General features: G+C 48.5%; 1 protein-coding gene and 1 non-coding gene across 2 annotated transcripts in view; one reads left to right on the top strand and one right to left on the bottom strand.

The window, feature by feature from the left end:
• The window catches only part of RAD54L2 (RAD54 like 2), a 1748428-nt gene that overhangs the window by 799044 nt on the left and 933289 nt on the right, over nt 1-16095 (bottom strand). The window lies entirely within an intron of this gene.
• On the top strand, nt 2644-2805 carry LOC138568203 (U1 spliceosomal RNA). Its single transcript, XR_011302558.1, has one exon. It is a non-coding gene; the product is annotated as a U1 spliceosomal RNA (small nuclear RNA).

Here is a 16095-nt window from a genome sequence, read left to right on the forward strand (position 1 = left end):
AACTGCGAGAGAAACACTTTCACATTTGTCGGGGTACACTGTACAAGTATATGAGAACATCTGGACAGGATAATATATCTAGCAGGTACCTTATCAAAGAAGAACATGCAAACCTGGAAGTGTATGATTACAAGAAGCCCTGACAGGAAAGTATACCAGGTAATTACGAGTGTGTGATTATAAGAAGCCCTGGCAGGAGAATATACCAGGCAGCTGCAAGTGTGTATGTAAAGAAAGTCCTGAGGAAAAAGTGTACCAAGCAATAACAAGCTGAATGGTGAACAGAAAGTACAGAAATTAAATAGGTCCTGAGAAAGATATACATCAGGACTGGAAAAGGGACTATATTAACCAGGAGAGTAGGAGCAAAACCTGGCAGGAGAGTATATGAGGTATCCTGACAAGACAAAACCATCCATGTATCAGTGTGGTTGCTGAACAAAAACGGCATAAGCACTTGTGGAAAACATCAGAAAGTAATGTGGATCCATGGGAAGGGAACTATCCTCTAGAGCAGGGTTGTCCAACATAAAACATAAAAACATGCGTAAAACTGTAACCCCCCCCCCCCAATGGGGTCAACAGAGGTAGTTACAGCCCTCAGCCATGGCGTGTTAATTTGTTTATTTATGCAATGTTTGTGGATATCCGACAAACATTGCATAAATTAGTGAACCCCGCTGGCACATCAAAATGCTGGGCGCTTCTGCCAGCTGGACCAGGGAGGCTGCAAAAGGAGGACCAGCGTACTGGCGCCTGCGCAGATGACTGACTTTACCCAACCCCTCTGACACCTCTGCGTACCACTGCTGAAACGCTGCAGAGCCTTCCTAAAATCAACGTGGGCTTCATTTGGAAGCAGGAACACACGGGGCTACAACACATTGGGAGATAAGCAGCCGCAAGCAGAAACTGCAAAGAATTGATGCCGCCAGGAGCATTATGTGTTGGAACAGGAGAGGGAAAGCAGGCGTGACCCCTCGACATGGCAGGTCGTAAATTATACGACAACCACATTTTAAAGCGCAAAGCCATCTGAAAAGAAGAAAGGGGAATACCGTGTGTACACAACAAGCTGAAACCTCACTGGAACACCAGTTGCACGGTGGGCATTCCCCATAGAGTTCTATGGCGCCTGAGCCAGTACAAAGGGTGACTGAAAGACCCTACCCTTTTGGACATACTATGGTTGAGCAGCAAACTACACTTAACTATGGCAGATGGGGGGAAAAATGTATAGAAATAAAAACCCGCATGCGGAACAAACATGTTCTGTATTAGCTCAGGCACAATTGGAAGCAGGACGACACAGAGCTGAAAACATTGGGCGCAGGTTGGTGCACAGTTCATAACGGAGATCTGAATAAGAATAACAATGTGACCAACACATTTTTTGAACAAAACGCGGAGGAAGAATGTTGCCCCGACTCAAAGCACAAGCGGCGGGGAAAAGGAACACCAAGGGCTAGCACATAATATGTTACCCTAGTAGTGCCCCAATAACACACTGCAACCTGCAAATGGGCCTCAGTGGACCACCTGCCAATGTTTCTGTAAGTTGCTTATGAAGGTTACACATTTTATTCAGATCCACATGGGGGTGGGGTGGGAGCTTGACATATCGCAGATGGGAGCCCCAGTCCCTTTGCCAATTCAGTCCTACACCTTGCTGTGATGTATGATATGATAGGTTATTTATAACATGCTTAATACCCATGCAGCAGTGATCCCAATCATAAAAGTGAAACAGGCAAGCCCAACAGGTATAACTTATTTTCACTCTTTTGGTAGCGCAGTCTGAGGGCAGCCTATACCCTTCAGGAGAGGTGTGAGCTGATAAAGTTGCAACACAAAAAACAATAGTACCATGTTCCCAAAATACCTTAGTTCTTGTCTTTCGGATCTCAGCAGAGCCAGGCTTTTCAGCATCAGACCAGGAGCATAGGTGCCTTTGCGCTGGGCTGGGGTCAAGTCGGAGAGCAGCAGCCATGGGCCCCAATGAATGGGCCCCAATGATGCAGTTCTGTTTGGCAGTGTTGCTGATTTGCGGGTAGAAAACGCTGGGAACAGTAGGCCGTGCCTAGTGGATGGAACTGGAAGACTCAGTGACCTCTGGACCCGGACAAGGGAATACTTGCCTTTGGCGCTGCGCAGGCTCGGCTGACACAACGCGGCATATGGTTACGGCAAAGATGTCAAAGCTTCAGCATTGTCATTGAGCAGAACTCTGAGATTCAGGGGTGGTGGACCATCGAGGTCCAGGATGATTATGATGGTGTCAATGGGCCCAGCGCTGAGCAGCCCTGCTCAGGAGGGCCATGGGCCTGTGTGGGGCCGACAGGCCAGTGGGCAGACTGCAACAGGCCTGCTCGAGCCATCCTGCTATTTATACAAATCACGGGCCGAGCAGAGCCTGATGGGAGAAAGGAACTGTGCTACAAGCTGCTCTTCTGCTGGGCTCTGCCTGCTGGAGCTTCCCCCTGCACACAGGACAGGCAGCTCTGCAGATGCTCAGAGTTTCTGGGGGGGAGGGAGGGGGCGGTTGGGATAGGGGGCCTGGGGCTGGGTCAGGGCCTGTCTTCTCACCCTCGCTTAACGGGGATTCCAGAACTGGCCCAAAACCTGCCCTCTTGCATGCAACTCATACTTAGCTGGCAGGGGAGAATCTGATCTCAAGAGCAGATCTCCCAGGGTGAGGCTTACCCATTGCACATCGGATTTACGGACCCCTGCTATGTCCCCAAATGCGGGATACACAACTGCATGATTTCTGGTAGTGGGGGACTGCGTTCGCATTCTCCCCCCGATTTATTGGTGAAAGAAAGAAAAGGTTAAGTGTGCACTAGGCCTGCTAGCTTGCATACTTTAAGATTGTGCTCACATTGCGTTTCTTCAATTAGGTTCACCTTTGGGTGATCGCTTTTCCACATTTCATCTGTTCAATTGAATTATGCTTCTTTCATCACCACAGAAGTAATGTGTATTACAGAGATAAGCTGCCATATGTATTGGGCACACTGCACATGCTCAGGCAGCATCAATCATGCTTTGTACGGGACAATGCTGGCCTAAATTTGGAACAGCCAGCATAAACAAGTTGCTTCAGAGGCATATTTTGGGTACAACCAGCATGACAATGTGTTACATCAGTGACAGTGCTGTCTTAAACTGTGGACACATTGATCATTAAAATGTGTTGTGTTGTAAAATGTTCTTTTCTGCTGTTGGTGACATGGAATTTTCATGTTCCCCCTTTAGAACTGATTGTAAACTTATGGCTTTTTGGTCACCTTTTCTGCAGTAAAATGCACCATTTCAACCCCATATCTGAAAAAGAATTCTTGGGGGAGAATGCCCCCCCCCCAAACCCTCCCCAGATCCTTGTAGCTCCTCGCTACGCTCGGTCGCCCCCACCATTTCAGAAAAATATTAACACAGACACTAAAAGAAATCACAAGCGACTAACCTTTGATCACTGCCCATGACACCAAAAGCTATCTTTGGGACTGCATGGCTATTACTGCCTGTGATGCTATTGTGTCAAAGGTCACACAATATCGCTTTTTAATATACTGCTTTGGGTAAGGTTGTTGACTTTTGGCTCGCCGGCCCACTGGGTGACAAAAAGTTAATACTTCGGCCCCACATTCAAAAAGGTTGGACAAGCCTGCTCTAGAGCAAGGATCTTTCATCTTGAAGAACATTTATGTTGGAGTTGTTTATAATTTCAAACACTTTTCTAAAAACACTGAAGGACCTTTTCACCTTAGAACTTAGTTTGAGGGTCAGAATAGAACTTTGGACACAACTGTTTTGTTTTGGACATTCTGACACTGACAAATCCTTAGGTTTTGCTCTAGGTAGAGAAATACATCTTGGAGCAGGGTCAGAAAGCCATTTCCCCAACCCCTTTTACTTTAATAAAAGTCTGTAAAAAACCGAAAACATATGTGTCCATGTTTAATTCCTGACTCTTCACAGCAGGTACAGGAGAAGCTGCGGTGCTGCCACGCACAAGAGAAATCTTCTGTGGTCGTCACCACACTATAAAGCGCTTCCATTTATGCTTTTAGCAAGTCAATGTAGAAGAAGCCCTGGTCTTGACCAGGACCTTCTTGCATTCTAAAGGCAGCAAATAGTGTCCAAATTCTATGGCTGTGGGAGTCAGGCGTTGAGGCTCAGCGATGCTGGGTCGTGGTGAATGATTGACCGTCCTTCTCTGGAGAGGTGGTCGAGAAGTGGTGGAAATTTGATGGCCGGGACCACCGACAAACTTCTGACACTTGAGAGTTAGCAGCTGTCGCAAAGAGGTTGATCTGAGGGAGACCCCAATCGCCAAACAGGCGCAACACTTGTGCTTGTTGAAGCTCCCATTTGTGGCAGCACAGCTCGATGCTGAAAGTCTGGAATGGTGTTCTTGACGCCTGCCAGGTGAAATGGGTCGAGAAACATGCATTTAAGAATGTCCCAGTGCCATAGAGCCTGTGCCTCCAGGGATAGAGCGTGGTGGAGCGCATCCCGTCCTGTTTCAGATGTAAAACACAGTGGTGGTGATAGCCATTAAGATCTGCACCACCTTTCCATGGAACTGAGGCTGAAGAGACTTGAGGGCCCAGAAGACTGCCCGCAGTTCCAGAAGGGCGATGTGCAACTCCTTTTCCTCTGGAAGCCAGAGGCCTCTGGGGTGAGCCTGTCCTGTCTGGTGTGGGATCCCCAACCATCCAGAGTGGCATAGATCGTGACTGTAGCCTAGTACGAAGATTCAGAAAAGGAGATCCCCGAGAGAGGTGTGGATGAACGGACTACCATTGTAGGGCTTGACCAAATGCCCGATTGGGGGAGATTTTTTCGGTCTACGGGCCAGAGACCTGCCTCCACCTGGCAACCAGAAACCCTTGACGGGGTCTCATCTGTGGCCTGCAAAAGGGGACCTAATGGATGCACGAAGACATCATCCACAACATGATGAACAGGACTGTTGCCACGGCCACTGCAGAGAGCTGCTGGACCTTCCCCAGAATGGATGTCACCCTCTCTGCCGAGGGAGTTGCCAGACACGAGACTGGTGTTGAGTCAGGTACCCAGGAACAGTGCGTTCTGAGATGGCACTACACAGGACCTTGGACAGTTGATCTGGAATCCTAGCAAAGTCAGAAGTTGGATGGTCTTTGCGGTGTGCTGGGTTGCCAGTGCGTGGGAACAGGACCAGATGAGCCAATGGTTCAAGTAAGGGTAGACGTTGATTCCTTTGTAGCGCAAATGTGCTGCCACTGGCGCCAATCACTTGGTCAACACCCTCAGAGCCGATTTTGAGGCTGAAGGCAAGGGTCTTGAACTTGTAGTGACGCACTTGGATGATGAAACGCAGGAACATCAGTGTTTGCGATGAATGGGGATGTGGAAGTACACGTCCTCCAAGTCGAGAGTTGCCAAAAAGTCCCCCTCTTCCAGCTGGCTGAGCACGTGCTGCAATGTGACCATCCAGAACATTAAGGATTTGAGGAACTTGTTGAGGCATCGCAGGTCTGCGACTGGGCACCACCCTCCTGACCTTTTTCATACCAGAAAGTATCTTGAGTACACTCCAGAGCCACTAAGGGAGCAGTTGTGTTGCCCTACTGCATAGCATGGCTTGAACCTCCCCTAGAAGCTGTGGCATGTTCAGCTCTTGTTGCACAACAAGAAGAATGCAGGGGCACCAGTTTTGAAATTCAAAAGCGTGAACCTGCTGAAGAACATCCAGCACCCACTTGTCTGTAGAGATCTTTTGCCACTCGACAAACTTTGACAGTCAGCTTCCCACTGGGGTGCGGAGTGTGCAGGCGGGTCCTGGGCCGGTTCAGGCCTGATTTGGCGTCTGCGTCCTGGAGGTTTGGGGGGCTGGGTGGGTGAGGGAGGATGATGCTGAGTGCCGTTGCCGTAGGTCTAAGAGTGTCCCCTATAAGCCTCCTGATTGGTGGAGCAGGAGGGATAACTGTAGGGGGTGATGTAACTCTTGGAAGATCTGAAGGAGAACGAAAGGGCGCTGCCTCTGCCGCAGGGTTCCCAGAGAGTGCACAGTCTTCATGTCAGTTTTAATGGCCTGGAGGGTGTCATCGACCGCTTTACCAAACTGGTTGCCCAGATCGAACAGCATGTCGATGACTTTGGTCTGCACATCTGTGTGTAAAAGCCCAACTTGCCACCTGAGATCTACCCCATTCCCCATCTGGTGGAACACAGAGGGCTCTGTCGAGAGCGACCATGAGGACGTGGTCAGAAGCCACGTCCAGTTTCTGGAACAGGGCCAGGGCTTCGGCCTTCTTATCAGGGAGGAAGCTGAGGATGGACCACAGCAAGTACCACAGTTCACCATCGTACCTCGACAGGATGGCGCGGGTTTTGGCGGCATTGATTGTAGAAGCTGCTGTGGTGACCATGCGCTTTTCTGCATCATCAAGCTTCTTGCCCTCCTGGTCCAGAAGCACTATGGATGACAAAGAGGGGTTGGAGGACATCCTTCTGGCGGCGGCTGATACCAGCGAGTCAGACGAGGGATAGGACCTGAGGCACCTAGGGGCAGAGTCTGGAACCTGGTACTTCTTCTCCAACTGGCCACACTTTGCAGGCGTGGTATTAGGAGCCTTCATGACTGCCAAGCCATCCTCCCATTTGTCATCCAATAAAGCAAACCAGACTATGGTCCTTCTTGGAAGACTCCCGCCGTTCAAATATGAAACCCTTCTTTTTCTTCTCTTCTGGCATCAGGTTGAATAGTTGAGTGGAAACAGACGATTTAGTCTGGGACAGAGGCCCTAGTGAGCGCATCAGCATCTACATGATCCCTATCCGCATGAACGTAGTCTTCAAACTCCTCTGTGTGCGTACCAGTAGTGTCGATGTCCGTGGCCCTGTTCGTTTGGACTGACTTCTCCACGATAGGAGGCAGAGGGCATGGCACAGGAGTAACAGGGGCCTGAGGCAGTGTCAGCTGATGCAGAGGAGACATTGGAGAACTTCTTGCTGGAGCAGGGACAGGAGCAGTTGGCAGTCACTGCTGAATTTCAGCCACCAGTGCGCAAAGGGTGGTTAGAATGTACAAGGACATGTCCCTTGATGCAGGTGCAGCTGGCACAGCAGGAACAGGAACTGGAGCACATTGGCTGGCTAAGCGTGCGTGAAGACCCGTAGGCCAGTGGCGCTTGATGAGGTACAGGCAGGATGGGTCTCTGTTCCCCATGCCCCCCTTCCCAATTACAGTAGGTCATCTGGCAGTTCTTACTCAGAACTGGTGTGGATGGCTGTTGATCTTTTGGGGGATCCCAGAGGAGCCCGAGTAAAGAGTGGTGCAGCCTTGGTGGGTCTGGGCAGGAACCCCAGAGCTGGAGGCAGCTCCCTTTCCAAATTAGAGGCAATGACTGGGGCATATGGAGCAGCAATAGGAGCCGCCGTTGACAGGATCATTGTCAGGGCTGCCGACGGATGCCTAAGAGGCAGAGAAACCTGTGGCATGGTGACCTTTGCAGAGGTAAAATGGGTGGTCTTTGATGAATCTTTTGGTATAGCCGCTGTCAAAGGAAGACTTGTTTTGGCAGACTTTGCAGACGGAGTCGATGGGTGGTCTTTAACGGGGCAACTGTCTTGATGGATGAAGTGGTCGTTGACCTGGCTCGTGTCGACGGTGACACCCTCGCTGACTGAGGTGGTCCGTCAACAAAGACTGGCCACTCTCTGAACTAGGTCCCGCAGCCGCGGAGACCAAAGATGAGGAAGGCAATGATCATAAGATTTTGTCTTCTTTTGGACCTTCACCAAGGAAGTATCATCAAAGAACTTCGACCTCTTCTTAGAGAGAGTATGCTCAGTGGACCTGTCGGTCCTGAAAGAGTAGAAACATGCTGTAAAATCTGAAGATGGCCACCAGGGGAGGAGCTTAGGAGGGCGAGTGTCATTGATAGGCTAAAGAGGAGACTAGCAGTTTTAGCTTAAAGCCAAATTGGTTTAATTTTTGTCGAGGATTCCCAGCCTGACAACAGGGAATATCCATGAGCATGTGATTCCATGAAAGGCCCTATGCTGGAGAATGTAAAGTACTTCACAGGCAGTTCGGTATAAGAGACTTACTTTTTTTAAACAGTTGCTTTGTCAGGTACAACTTAAGAAGAAGGAAAATAAAGAAAAAGTGAGCACAGTGGCAACTAACACCCTCAAAGCACTCACTTGACAAGCGCCCAAGGTACAATTCATCATCCAAACTGGGACATCATGCATGCTGTCCATCAAGCGAGCACATTTATTCAATATTCCAAAGTAAGGACTGCCAGTCCCATCCAGTCTGCTCTTGAGAAAGGGCTTCCATCTACATTTTGGAGATGTTAAGTTTAGTTTATTTATAGAGCGCACCGACCCAAAGGTATCTTAGTGCAGTTACATTGAAAATACAGTGAATATACAATGACAATACATGAGAATATGTGGCCATAGTGTTACAGCTTAAGCTACATACTGTACATAGGCATTACTTAAGTTACATACATTAGTTGAACATAAAAATCGATTGCGTGGTGTTCGATATCTGGGCAATTATACATAAGCAGATTGACAAGCAGTGCCAGGTGTGTTTGTCAACATTGGACCTGCTGGTTGAAGAGTCAGGATTTTACATTTCTCCTTGCATGTCTTGAATGATGATCCGGCTCATAGTGAGACCGGCAGTGAGTTCCACAGCTTGGCTGCATGCACTGGGAAGCTAGATCCACCGGATATTTGTAATTTATATCGGGGGCTATTTAGACAGTGCGAGTAATATGATCTGGTGGACCTGACAGAGTGGCTTTTGGTGAATTTGTCAACAAGGTATTTAGGGGAAGAGTTCGATAGGCATTTATGCGTGATCGCTAGAGTTTTTAAGTCTACTCTGTCTTGCATGGGGAACCAGTTGACATTCCGTCCTGCTGCAGAAATATGATTGGCTTTCGGGATGTTAAGAGCAGACCTCAGGGCATCATTTTGGAGAACTTGCAATTTCTTCAGGTTACGTTTGTTGGTGCCTAGGTACAGAGCATTACAATAGTCCTGTTTTGAAAGGATAAGTGCTATGGCTAGGGAGATATAACTGTTGGTAGACAAGAAAGGCTTGCAGGCATTAATCAGTTTGGTAGTATATGCAGTGGCGGAGGCTGTGGCATTTACCCACCTGGTGAGGGAGAGGGTGGAATCCAGGTAGATGCCCAAAGTTTTCACTTCATGAGAAACTGCGATGTTATTACCGTTGATGTTAAAAGGTGGTGTATTGGCGGTTTAGTTTATTGAGACGAGCTCATGAACCAAGGAGCAGTAGCTCGGTCTTGTCCTCGTTCAGGCAGAGGCCATGGGTGGCCATCCATGCCTACATTTTTTGGAAAATTTCATTCAACAGTTTAAAGTCTTTATCATAGGAACCTGACAGTGTGATGAGGATTTGCGTGTCATCCCCATCGTTTGTGTAGATGGCACTCAAATCATCCAGGTGGTCGAATAGGAGCTTCATGAAAATATTGTAAAGCATCAGGGACACAGGACAGGAACTCTGCAAGAGATTGGGGCTGGGTCGACTGAGGGTGTGAAAACCCTCATAGTCCTGTCTGCTAGGAAGGAATGAATCCAGGCAGCAGCTTTCGGTGAGAAGGCGGTTGATGAGGTCAGGTGTCCAGTAAGAATCTTATGGTCGACCAGATCAAAGGCCTCTAACAGGTCGAGAAGGAGGAGCAGGGCCAGGTTTCCTTTATCTTTCAACTCATCCATCTAAATTCTTAGATCAATCAGGGCTGTTTCAGTACCAGGTTTTGGTCTGAACCCCGACTGTCGTAGGCCTAGAAGGTTGTTAGTTCTAGGTGGTTTTGGATTTGCAGGTATGCTGCTCTATCTAGAATTTTCAAGAGAAAAGGTACTGGTGTTATGGGCCTGAAATTAGTCGGAATATTTGGGGAGAGATTAGGTTTTTTTGGGGAGAGGCATGATCTTTAAGATTGTTGGGAACTGAGCAGGTTGCGAAAGAGGAGTTGATAAAGGAGGTAATGAAAGGAGTGAATTCCCTAGCCCCTTCTTTTATGACTGAGGAGGGACAGGTGTCGCCTTGACATCTCATAGGCTTTAAGCTAGCTATGATGCCTTCTACGTCCTTAATAGTGACGGGTGAGAATTTGAAAAGGCTGCAAGGTTTGGGCAGGGGGCCTTGGAACTTGGTAGGCTTAGAGTCTGATATCAGGCTACGTTTTCTGTCCTCTATCAGATTGTAGGAGCAATATTTTGTCTAAAAAGGCTTTTTGAATGTTGGAGGTAATTGAATGTTGTAGGTCGGGTTTCAGAGCTCCAGGATTCGTAGGCTCCATATTTCAGTTTTCAAAGATCACATGCAGGGGTGGGTAGGTCCTCTTATCCTTACACTTTCGGGACAGAAGACTTTCTCTCCACAATGTTCGCTTTCCCTTGACCACCACTTCAGAGAGTGAACGAGGGCTGCCGAGATAACCACTAGATCGTCCTACTAGCCGCTGGCCTGACACCATTGGCTTGAGAGACACTTGCATGCGCAGATGAGTGTGAGGAACTATGTAGATGCAGGAAGTCATCATCCCCATCAGTCACATGGCTTTGTGTACGGTCACCTGGTGACTGGCTACATAGTGAGGGTCTGGAACCGCATGTTTTGGACCCTCTCATTGGAGGGAAAGAAGAGCCCGTCTTCGGTTCTAATTAGAGCCCCCAGAAACGGTTTGACCTGGCTGGGGGTTACACTGGATTTCCTTTCATCGATAGAGAATTCTAGGTTGAAGGGGAGATCTACCGTCTTCTAGATATTTGTCTGGCATGTTGTTGGGGAGAATTCCCAATAAATGGCTGATTCCCCTTACCTAATGAGGCCCTCAGCAGCTTTGCTGGATCTCTAGGATTTTTCTTTCACCTGGTAAGACTATGAGCCTTTTTCCCACTCTTACATGTGTTTTGCTGTGTGTGTTTTCACTTTTTGTGTGATCTTGGGCACTGGAGCCTCACCTACTCCAAGTGCACCACTTTTTGTGTGCGTTACACAGCACCTTCAGTGCAGTGACACTGGGTGGTCTTTGAGACTTCCCTCTGACTCCATTCTTCAGGGGCCGACTACTGTCCCCTAGAAACAGGTAAAGTTGCCATTAACTTTATATAGTCACTTTAAATTACAGACCCAGTACACCCCATTTTACATGGAGTACTGGAAAGGGTTAACTATCCCTTTTTCTCTGTGCATCTTGGAGCCTTGTTTTGCTCCCTTAACTTTAAGACTTGGCTGGTGGCAGTGGTATCTACCCGAACTTTTGTACCGCGATTATACTATATAAACATGGTATTGTTTAGGGCTATTATAGTAGCCTCGAACATAAACCCGCTTGACCAAATACATTTTATTTTGGTTCCGGCTGTGTTTATTCACCATTTCTTTTTGTTAAAGTCTTTCTCGTGTTTTTCTCTATGTGCCAAACTGTGGATGATTCCTTTGTTCGCTGTCTTTTCGCAGGCTTCTGCCCAGAAGCCCTCCTTAAGGCGCCTGATAGTCTAGAGGGGCAGGATGTGAAGGAGAGATCTTCGGACCCTTGCCATGGGTTCCCTTGGTAACCCAAGTCAAACTCCTGTTTGATTGGCTGAGGGGACTGTCCTTGCCAGGATAGGCACCCTGCTGTGTGATTGACAGACAGGCTGTATGAATGTGGGAAAACTACATAAAAAGCAGGTCTCTGGGACTGGGAGAGCAGAGTCGCCACTGGAACAAAAGAACCAATGAGGACCTGCAAGAAGAGGACCCCTACAGCGACTGAACCACCTGGTGAAGTCCTGCTGCAGGTCCGAATCTCCGAATCCGACGACGGAGAAGATCCTCCAGGAAACTTCTTCCCTTGAGCTGGTGGGACCAAACAGTTCGCCCAAACTGCAAGCCAGGACCCCTCCCCCTCTGGTCGAATTCGCTGTACAGAGCTACAGTGGGCCGGACAGCCAGGAAGGTCGGACCCTGCTTGCGTTTTAAGGAGCGCTCCTTTTATTCGTTGTTTTGCTCTGCTGCTGGTATCTTCCCTACGTGGCGCAGGACCCTCCAGTCTTCCTACTTCTTGTCAGGCCGACAGTCGCTTCAGGAACCGTGAGCCTGCAGGAACCTCCAGGAACGTCTGCCTCAGCTGCAGCCCCCTCTCCGTTTTAAGATACTGTGCAAATCCGGTTGTGCGTTTCGCTCAGCCGCGGTGAAAGTGTTTGAAATCTGTCTCCAATCCAAGGCCTTGTCCTCCTCTTCTCTTCTACCTAACTTTTCTACTGACCAACCTCGTCCAGAATCTGTGCCACAAACTTTACCACGAACTACATTGAACCTATTATCTTGAGCAAAAGACTTTTGAACCATTGACTTTGGCCCCAAGCCTTTTCTATCTGATTTTAACCTTGTAGACTCTTGTTCAGTTGCCCTGCTTACTTACCTGTTGGTTTTGCCTAATTTCTAATAACTTTGTCTTTCCCTCCCTTTTAAATTGCTGGAGTGCCATTTTGCTCCCACTTCATTTTGTGAGCCTAACTTGTCTAGAATTTAAGGGAAGTGGTGTGGTGTATTTTTGATTGTGATTTTTATCTTACTTATAATAGTGACATGTTATACAACTGTTGAGTAAATAAATATTCTGGAACGCTCGTATCCCGACTTACCTTCTGCTACACGCCGAATATCCTGGGGCGCCTGCCGGCGTGCACTTACTTCCTGGAGGAGGAGCTCTGCGCCGGTCACGTGTGTGGTCACGTGACATTTATCGGCTTCAAAAACAGCCCCAGACACCCTTGCGGCGTTAAGCCCGACTGCGGAGTAAAGGACACTGCACCATATACATAAAGAGCTGTTTGGCTGCTGTTCGGCTCTGGATGGCGCTGGTACCTGGAGAAGAATAGGCAAGTGTGTGGAGCAGGGTGTTGGGAAGTAGCAGACGGTAAGCCACTTTTTCTTATCTTATCTTCTTGTGGCTTACGTGGATAACCCCTCTTCCCTGTCCCGTCCTCCACTTAGCTCTAAAGCAGTGTACCACCCACTCACAAACTCTCCTAGAGTTGGATGGCGTGTCCACCCCCATCGGAAGATGATATAAGCCGCCGTCTGCGGAGCAGTAAACTGGCCCTCGACACTGTTGACCCCCCAGAGTGCCAGGCGCACACCCAGTTAAATAAACATTCTCTGAAAACACAGAGAGCTGTGCCACGAGAGGGGCAACCACAGACTGGGAGTAATTCCACCCCCTTACATCTTCCCTGCTCACACCCCTCATCTCCCGTGCCTCCTACGCAGATGAACTCACCCCTGGATAGGCAGCGGGCCGACGTCAGGCAAAAGGACACAGGTGGCTCCAAGAGTCCCACTGTGGACCCCACGTACTTGGACGGTCCTTTACTACCAGTAGCAGATCAAAGTGACAAAAGGCAAGGGGAGGCAAAGAACGGTGCAGTGTGGAAGGGGGCCCTCCCCCCCTATTATCGCGCGGAGTCCCCTCCAAAATGCTGTGTACAGAACGCCCGGCGGTTCGACCGCTATGGCGAGTGATCTCCAGCCAGAGACTGTCGGAGGATGGGCGAGGCAGGAATCTATACGCCCTGAGCTACCATCACGAAAATGTTCTCAAGACAGAAGAACCGCGGATCGACGTACAGAGCCAGGAGTGCGCTTTCACGCAGTCGTCCGCAAGTCGAATGCGGAGGGCGCCGCCAACCATCAAGTAATTTCAACTCCCCAAGTCTCTACTATCGTCCAAATGCACCAGTCACTGAAAAGTACACATTCACCTATTGGCTGTCCCAACCAGTCAAATTTACCGAACGCCAATGTAACCCAAATTGAAAGTAGGGTAAACAGCTCAGACCTGGCAGAGAGCACCGACCATGAAGCTGAAAAATCAGCAATGAGCGAGAGTCAATCAGATGACTCAGTATTTGAAGTACCGGAGGAAGAGGCGACTACAGCCCAAGATGACTCATTTTGTGAAAATCCAGACCAACACACCCCATCTGCAGCAGTTGGGGGGAAAACACAAGAGAAGGTCCCACAGCTCATGCCACAAACACAGGAACTACATAAAAGTGACAGGGGAGGCTCTAGCCACCAGAATTTAGCCCCTCAGCACGAGGTCCCCAAATTGGATGACCCACTTGCAAATTCTCCAGTACCACGCAGAACAGTTCCCCCAAAGCAAAGAAAAACAGCAAAAGCAAGGTTGGAAAAGGTGCCAGGGAAAAAAGCCTGCATAGCCCCGGCACGAGCACAGGGTAGAATCAAACGCTTAGCAACTCCTCTGATATCGGCATCTCTCAAAGACTATTTTATCCAACAGCACAAAAGGAAACATGAGGTGGAGCCGGAACTTTCAGATGCTGAAATACTTGAGGCTATCACAGAACCCTCTCCAAGACTGAAATCTAGAAAAATTGATGGTATCCCTCAAGGGATCGCAAATAGCATCTCAGTAAACCTTGTCCCACCTACAGACAACGAGGAGAGCAGTGACTTAGAAAATATCTCGTCCCATCAAAGGACAAAGCAAAGTGCTAAAGAAACTTCTGCTCACCTAGCGACTGAGAGAGGTGAAGTGCATGAATCTACCAAAGCATTACAGTCAAAGGAGGCTCTCTCAAAACCCCGGGATGGTGGCTCACCAACCCCTAGTGAAAGAGGAGAGCAGACTTCATCCACCGCGAAGGACCAATATGCATGGATACACCCACATATTCTAGGGAACTCTGGGAGGCCACCAGGGGAAAACTACAATCATTCTTGGTGCACCGACACCAACAAAGAAAGGGAAAACAGAAAGACCGGCCCATCACCAAATCGAGAGAGAGACAAAAACCCCCAACGAATCGAGGCGCTCAAGTGAAATTTCAAGCATGACAGAGAAAGACACCCCTTCCAAAAATAAAGCCGACCTAATGTCGGCGGTGACAATAGCAAATTGTATGAGTCAATTCATGAAGCACTCAAGGACAACCCGTCCATGATAAGCTCATTGCGTGAAAAACTAACCTTCATCGAAGGATATCTAACGGCCGTTGAGCGAAACTCAAATAGGATTGCCACAAACCTTGAGGGGAAAATTGACTTACTGAGAGGTGAGTTAGAAGCAAAAAACAGCCTGCCTACTTCCTCTTCTAAGGCTACACAGACAACAGAACGTGGCAACAGCATGGGTACCGCCCCCATTTTCAAAAAGTCAATAAAAAAAACTGCACTTCACGAACAGGAACTGGTCATAGCCGGTCGGCTTACGACTAATCTAAAGCAAACAAAGAGGAAAAGCGTATTGGAAATGGACAAAAAAGCAAAGAGCACTCTAGGGGAACTACCAGAATCACAGAAAAGTCGAGATGAAGGGATTTTAAAACCTCATCCCAATAACGTCGTGCAGCCAGAGAAACCCCAAACTGTCTTGAGACCAGTTCTGACTCTTGATGTAAGCAGTGGGAATGAGTCCGATCAGGATCTACTGACCATTTCGCAATACTCGGTGAAATGGCGAGGCCCTCAATATCGGAAAAGATCAGTTCCCCAACGACAAGCTCACAAAAAACCCTCGTCAGGGAAATCGACCCCACCACCGAATGAGGTAACAAACACCAATGGTGGGGGGGGGGGGGGGGGGGGGCGAAGGTCTCGTACTCATAGTTCGCCGGCAAATTCTCCAAGCGTCGCCTTGGAGGCTTTAAAAACCCTTAAAGAACAAGAAATACCAAGAACATGCAAACCAGATCGAGACACAAGTTGCGGCTCAAATCAACGGCAGCACCAGGATAAAACTCGATTACAATCCCACAAATCGATGGGTAGGCACCAAAAGTCCAAGGAAAATATACAAGAAAAGCTACACGGCTCAACACTCTTCAAACTAGAGCAAACCTCTGCAAAGGATACCTATCTAGTACTGAACCGAGGTACAGTCCTGAAATTGCTGCGAAAGATAAGCACGCTGCGAAATTTAAGATCAGCCGATTTTATACTTGTGGAACCATACCATCGAGACCACAGAGCCAAAGCCTACCTCCATGTGAACAGTAAGGCAGCTTTAGATCTCTCTAGAGAAGTTGTAA

The sequence above is a fragment of the Ambystoma mexicanum genome, chromosome 2p (genome assembly GCF_040938575.1).
Source record: "Ambystoma mexicanum isolate Mex_15411 chromosome 2p, UKY_AmexF1_1, whole genome shotgun sequence".
NCBI lineage: Eukaryota > Metazoa > Chordata > Amphibia > Caudata > Ambystomatidae > Ambystoma > Ambystoma mexicanum.